The sequence below is a fragment of the Camelina sativa genome, chromosome 4, assembly GCF_030686135.1.
Source record: "Camelina sativa cultivar CO46 ecotype springtype chromosome 4, ASM3068613v1".
Classification (NCBI taxonomy): domain Eukaryota; kingdom Viridiplantae; phylum Streptophyta; class Magnoliopsida; order Brassicales; family Brassicaceae; genus Camelina; species Camelina sativa.
The window spans coordinates 9,000,649-9,008,093 of record NC_141883.1 but is presented as its reverse complement, the minus strand read 5'-3'; the positions used below and the strand labels follow the sequence as shown (position 1 = coordinate 9,008,093).

At 39.2% G+C, this 7,445-nt stretch overlaps 2 non-coding genes across 2 annotated transcripts; one reads left to right on the top strand and one right to left on the bottom strand.

Annotated features, from left to right (window-relative positions):
* The first annotated feature begins 309 nt into the window (after positions 1 to 309).
* Positions 310 to 416, top strand: LOC147945632 (small nucleolar RNA R71). The gene has a single exon (XR_015598004.1). It is a non-coding gene; the product is annotated as a small nucleolar RNA R71 (small nucleolar RNA).
* Positions 417 to 6,367: 5,951 nt separating this feature from the next.
* On the bottom strand, positions 6,368 to 6,474 carry LOC147945631 (small nucleolar RNA R71). The gene has a single exon (XR_015597821.1). It is a non-coding gene; the product is annotated as a small nucleolar RNA R71 (small nucleolar RNA).
* Positions 6,475 to 7,445: the final 971 nt, after the last annotated feature.

Here is a 7,445-nt window from a genome sequence, read left to right as displayed (position 1 = left end):
TAACTTTGATAATGTTCACACTCATTGACAAAGTGAACTGGCTTTTGATTTGCAAGAATCATCTTATCCATCTTACCATTCAATGCTTTGATCTCCTTGTGGTGCTGCTCATTCATATCAGAATGATCCCTTGGATTTCTATCATAATCCTCCCCATAGTTTCCATCACTTTGAGCAAGATTCTCCACCTAAGTCATACCAGCATCAACATCTTTCCCAAGAAAATTACCATTACTTGCTGTGTCAAGCAACATTCTTATCTTTGGTAGTACCCCTCTGTATAATATGCTGAGAAGAGACTCCTCAGAGAAACCATGGTGAGGACATTGCATAGTATAACCCTTGAATCTTTCCCATGCTTCACAGAAACTCTCATTTCCTTTTTGAACAAAACTTGATATTTCATTCCTTAGTCTTGCTGTTCTTGTAGTAGAGAAAAACTTGGATAGGAAAGCTCTCTTACATTGATCCCAAGAGGTAGCTGATCCCACTGGTAGGTTCTTCTCCCAAGTCCTAGCTCTGTCTCCAAGAGAAAACGGAAAGAGGCGGAGTTTGAATGCATCTTCAGAGACATCATTGATTTTCACTGTCCCACACATCATATCAAACTGACCCAAGTGGCCAAGAAGGTCTTCCATAGGCAAACCATGAAACTTTGAGCTTTGCACCATGTTGATAAAACTTGACTTGATCTCATAGTTATTGTTCTCAACAGAAGGTGCTCTAATTCCCATGCGGTTCCCATGAATGTTTGGTTGACCAAAAGTTCCAATGGCTCTTGGTTGTCTTGGAGGGTGGATATGAGCTTGTTCAACATTGGGCTGGTCATTTCCATAGACATTCTCAACCTTGTTGTCCATAGCTTGGCGGGCTAATCAGTGATTTGCACGCTCAAAACGGTAGATGTCGTCAACACGCTCGATCAAGTTTGCTTGGCCTTGACTTCTCAAGTTCATATACCCTGCAAAAGAGAATTCAAAACACCAAAGGAAACCAAGCAAGTAACAATGTAAAGTAAATGAATAGGCTTAAGAAAAGTTGAAATAGTAATGGTCAAATATAATGCAAACGGGGAACAACGCCAAATTGATGTAGTACTTTTACTTCAATTAAATTATCAATCCATAATTTGCATTAATCAACTCACTAAGAATGCACAAAAATGCTTAATCTAAACTTAAACAGGTATAGGTTCTTTTGTAACAATCTTAACTAATAAACTGATTCAAAAGAGAGAAAACTAGACAACTCAAAGCAATGCAAACTCAAAGAAACAGGACACAACTAAAAACAGGTTTTAAGTCAAAATTAAACAAGTGAACCTTGGGCAAGGTAATTGACTTGGGAGATAGCTAACCAATCCTAGATGTCTATTCAACAATCAAGAATAATCCTATGGATAAGAACACTTATGCAAATCAATCCATTTCCATGATAGAGACCCTATGCTAATCTAGTGATGATCAACAATTTCCAAAGGCAATCACAAGGTAAGCATGCATTATAAACAAGTTTTAATACCACTTGTAACACCCGCAACCCGAAATCCCGGTTTGGGGATTGCATCGGTCGATGCAAAAGGTGCATCGGTCGATGCAGGTTCGGTTTTCTGCGTTTTGACTTAAGTGAAACGCTGCGTTTTGGACAAAGGGAAGAGGAAAACCCTTAAGTCGATTCTTTTGTCTCATTAGTCGACTTTGGCCGTTTTTGAGAGAAACAAGGGAGAGAAAGAGTGTTCTTGGTGTTCTTGGTGATTTATGTGGGTTTGTGACGTTTCCTGGTGAGATCTGAGGCTTAGAACGTTGCAGGAGCTTGCTAGGAGTGTTCTATTGCTTGTTTGAGGTTCAGATTCTTCTGTGGCAAAGGTAAGTACAGGACCATGGCTTATCTAAGCTAGAGCTTCTCTGATCTGCTTGTTTATGTATTGATAGGCTTGTTAGATGGTTATTTGGGACGTTAGGAAGCTTTCTTGTGGCTTGGGATCGAGTTTTGTGGTTGCAGGAACATAGATCCGGCGAGAAGCTTTGGGGAAAACACGATGCTCGGCATGTTGCATCGATTGATGCACTTTGTGCGTCGGTCGATGCAAGTGCAAAGACGGCACGTAAAACCTTAGAATTTTTGTGTTATGTCGAGCATGCGTCGGTCGATGCAGTACGAGTGTCGGTCGATGCATCCCTTGTGTCGGTCGATGCATCCCGATGTGGTGTCGGTCGATGCATCCCCATGTGGTGTCGGTCAATGCATGTTGGTGTCGGTCGATGCAGAGTCCTGGTTTGTTATTTGTTGTTTGTTGATTGTTGGTTGATGGTTAGAGATGTCTCTATTGCTTGTGTGTATAGCCCAGTAGATGAGAGGATTGCCTTACTGAGTGTTTATTAAATACTCATGCATTGCAATTTGTGTTTGTGGTGCAGGTAAAGGCAAAGTGTGATCGTGGAATCAAGGCAATGAAGAGGAGGATGTTCTAGGGACTCGATTGGATGTTGTCAGGCATTGCTAGGTTGCTAGAGTTGGGTAATTAGAACATTGTTAGGTTGCTGGTTTTATGATTATTGTTGTTTGGTTATTGGTATTTGTTATTCCGCTGTTTGGTTGTGATTGTGGTTAGGTGGCTAGTGGATATGGGACCACCAGTTGTAGTTATTTATTATATTATTATTATTTATTATTTATTATTAAATTAAAAAAATGGGTCGGGTTGTTTCACCACTAAGCACCCTAATCATCAATTTCCATTGGCTAGGAATGAAAAGCTCTAGAATAGTTTGGTTCAGGAATTTCATCAAACACCTTCTGGGCATGGAAATCATAATGTCTAGATTTAAGGTTGATCAAGGCTATCTAGCATTATTAACCCTAAACAAGATATGAAACACATAAATAAAGCCTTAGACATCAAAGTTCAATCATCTATCTCCCTAATCTACCTAGCCCAAAGTTCTATAGATCTACTAACTCATCATCATGATCACACAAAGGAAAGGGTTTGATCTTTGTGAAATCATAATAAGAGATTATAGATTAAGAGAAAATAAAGAAGAAATTGCTATTAAAAACTCAGAAGAACTCAATCCTTCAACAAACCAAGAGTAAGAAAGTATAAGAACCCTAAAAAGCTGCTAAACAAAAGATAAAACAAAAGATAAGTCTCCTCTTAATAGGGTTAGAGTGTTTATAAGAAAATAGAAGGGAACCATGGTCAACCCAAAACAAACTAGGTCAAACCCGGATCAAATCTAAAACAAGAGTGGACTTAGGAGGCTACGGGGACTGTTAGACCGATTGACATGGCCGATGGTGTCAAACGGTCACCTTCTGGCCGATGGGGGTGGCCGCTGATGGTCCCTGTTTCTTCATCTGATCGAGCGAACCGGGCAGCTTCTGGCCGATGGAAAATGACCGGTTAGGACAGCCGGGCAGCTTCTGGCCAATGGGGGTGGCCGCTGATGGTCCCTGATCTTGTGCGTCTCCAGTTCCATCGGTTGTCACTTGGCCGATGATGGAGACCGAGTGAAGTCACACGGCCATGGTTTGGCCGATTGGTCTGACCGCTCATACCTCCTGATTTCTTGTCACGTCTTCAACTTCACTCTTCTTAGATTCTTTGCTCCAAAACAAGTCCAAATGTTCTAAATGTGAAGAGATTACTCCAAGAACCTGAGAGATAACACACTAGATGCATATGCTCCGAAAACAACCTAGAATGACAAGATTATGCAGGAAAACTATGCAAAAACAAGGCTTAAAACCCGACAAAAACACAAGATATCAACTACTATGATATGGAGATCTTTGTTTTGATATTTCCCTAGATTTTAGTCTTCTATCAAAACATACTACTCTATAAAACAGTTAAACGGTTACGGTTAAATACGGTTACGCTTGAAACTGTTACAGTTATATACGGTTACAGTTATTTGATAATATGATATGGTTAATATTATTTGATGATATAATGTAATTGATATTATTTATTTATAATTAATATATTTTTTTAGTGTACTCATATTTCTATTTATTATATGATTCATATTAAATTTAATAATTATTAGTATTTTTATTAAGTTTTTAAAACAATTACGGTTACCAAATGACGGTTTAACTTGCGGTTAACCAACGCTTTTGATTCGGTTACGCTTAACCAACGGTGATGGTTAATATAATTTAACCATATATTTATGTTTCACGATTACAGTTTTTAACCATTTTATATAATTACGGTTTGGTTACGGTTTAGACACAGTCCGAAATACGGTTACGGTTTAATTTTCGTCATGCCTAGTTCCTAATCCTATACTTAACAGATAATGATCAAACTCTTTTATTATATGTGTTTTAATATATTGTAATTTACTTAGATAATGATGTGTTTTAATATATTGTAATTTACTTAGATAATGATAATCATGCTTAAAACCACGTTCACATATCTATATATTTATTTTTTTTTCCTTTTTAGAGAACTCAATTCCAGAACCTGACTACTTGAACCGAATTTACGATACCAATACCCTTAAAGCCTCCACTCGGATTACAAGCTTACGTTACCATATATTACCGTATATTTTATATTAGCAAGTAATATAACATATATTAGACGTTAATAAGTTTACAAAATATTAGATATATTATAGATTTCAACTAGTAATAAAGTTAAAAAGACTATATATACGAAGGTAAATTAATAGAAAAATATGTTATCATTAGGCTTGCTATTAGGCTTGCTAAGAGATTAGAGGTCTTGTTTGGTTTCAGATGTATTGCTTAATGCCTGCTTGTGTAGATTCTTTACTTTGTGAGAACAAGTCTAGAAATGCATAGGTTTGATTGTTTCTTGCCATGAGAGTGGATTAAACATGTCTTAGAATAGTATGTCTAGAGATTAGCTCAAAGTTTGCTTGAGATTTGTTGACCAAGTTAGATAACCACAATGATTAGTTCAGCCCATGAATCCCTCCTCAAGGCCTTCTTTGTTTATTAATATCTTAGTCTAAATATCATTGCTTGCTTGTTATTTGATTCGTTTTTGCATTGCTCTGTTTTTATTGTGTTGCTCTGTTTTCACGTTTAGTCTAGCTGGACCCTGTACTCGACCTACACTCGGTCGAGTGCTTGCTCGAGTTCGTCCCCAGAACTTGTGTTTATGATTTGTGATTGTCCTGTTTAATTCCTGTTTTATTTCTGTTGCATCCATTTAGCTTTCTGTTCATTACTTGTCTTGCATTAGTTCTTCATCAACATAGTTTCTATTTCTGTTCTTGCTATTATAATCATTCTGTTTCATTTGCATTTAGTTCTTAGTTCTTGTAATTTGCTTTCTGCACTTTGCATTTTCATTATAGGATTGTTAGTGACAAACAACCTTTACATCTGGCTTGACTTAGACTCATATGCACATCTTGATTGTTCACAAACACTCAGATTGGATTGACACCTCTTATACTACAATTGCATAAGGGGAATTGAAACACCCTGACATCCATTCATTCATAAGTCATCATTCCATACATCATTCATTCACCACCCACAAAAAGAGTCAGTTTCAATTTGGCGCTGTTGCCCATTTGATGTTGTTTTGTGACATTTCGGATCATTATTAGTCTAAGATTAAGTTCGTTTAAACACTTGTGACGTTACTGAACTCGAATCTTCCTTTGCTTGGCTGTCTTGAGTTTCAGGTACCCACTCGACCACCCACTCGACCACCACTCGACCGAGCTGTGATTGAGCACTTGATCGAGTCAGAAGCTGGATCCAAATAGCCATTACTACCCAGTCGACTCGACCACCCACTCGAGCCTGCGCTCGACCGTGTACCTGTTCGAGTCTGTAGTCGAGTTTGTTGATGCACACAAGGTCAAAAGGCAAGGACAGTCTTCAAAGGCCTATTGACAACATCCACAAGCTACAAAAGGGTTTGAGACAAAAGGAAAGAAGAGTAGTTCAACAACAAGAAGAACAAGTAGTCATGGAGCAGCAAGATCACCATGATCATAGACCTAGACACATTGGTGCTGGGGATGCACCTAACACACACAACCAAAGAGCTGGTATTGTGCCCCCTTCAGTAGCAAACAATAACTTTGAGATCAAGAGTGGATTAATCTCCATGATACAAGCCAACAAATTTCATGTGTTGCCAATGGAGGATCCTCTAGATCACCTTGATGAGTTTGACAGAATATGTGGACTCACAAAGATCAATGGAGTAAGTGAAGATGGCTTCAAGTTAAGGCTATTCCCATTTTCCCTTGGAGACAAAGCTCATCTATGGGAGAAGACTCTTCCTACTGGAGCTATAACCACATGGGATGCATGCAAGAAAGCTTTTCTGGCCAAGTTCTTCTCCAATGCAAGGACTGCTAGGTTGAGGAATGAAATTTCTGGGTTTGCTCAAAGGAATAATGAGAGCTTTTGTGAAGCTTGGGAGAGGTTTAAAGGATTCCAGACTCAGTGTCCTCACCATGGCTTCAGCAATGAGTCACTCCTTAGCACCTTGTATAGAGGAGTAATTCCCAAGATCAGGATGCTTCTTGATACAGCCTCTAATTGAAACTTCCTCAACAAGAATGTGGAAGAAGGATGGGAATTAGTTGAGAATCTTGCTCAATCTGATGGCAATTATAATGAGGATTATGATAGAACCATGAGGATCCCCTCCACTGATCAGGAGGACAAATACAAGCAGGATTTAAAGATGGTCAATGAGAAGCTTGACAAGATTCTCCTAAGCCAGTCAAAAACCATTCACTTCATTGGTGAAGAAGAAGCTCCAGTCCAGGAAGGAGATAGGGAGTTTGCTGAGTTGTGTTATATGCAGAACCAAGGAGGAGGATACAAAGGCTACAGCCAAGGTGGAGGTTTCAAGCAGAACAACCTCTCTTATAGGAGCACCAATGTAGCCAACCCTCAAGACCAAGTCTATCCACCTCCTCAGCCTCAACAACAGCACAACTATGCACCCAAGCAGCAGCAACAAGTGTTCCAGCCCCAATTGTGTCCCCCACCAGGGTTTCAGACTAACCAAGGCCATGAACAAGACCTAAGAGCAATGATACAACAGCTGTTGATTGGGCAAACCAATGGGAAAATTGAGGAAGCCAAACAATTTGCTGAGCTGAATCAAAGGTTAACATCCCAATATAATGATCTGAATATGAAGTTTGAAGGTCTCAACTCCAGAGTGAAGTATATGGAGAGTAACATTGCCTCTACTTCAGCTCCTAAACCCAACCAACTCCCTGGAAAAGCTGTTCAAAATCCAAGGGAGTTCACTGCAAAAGCCATTCATATATCTGATGAGGAAGTCACTGAGGACAGTGAAGTCCAAGTTTGGGGGAATTCATTAGTTACTGAAGCCCCAAGTGACGTTTGTGCAAAGCAACTGGAGTCCGCTATTGCACTCGACCAAGTACTCGAACAGCCATTCGACCGAGTGCATG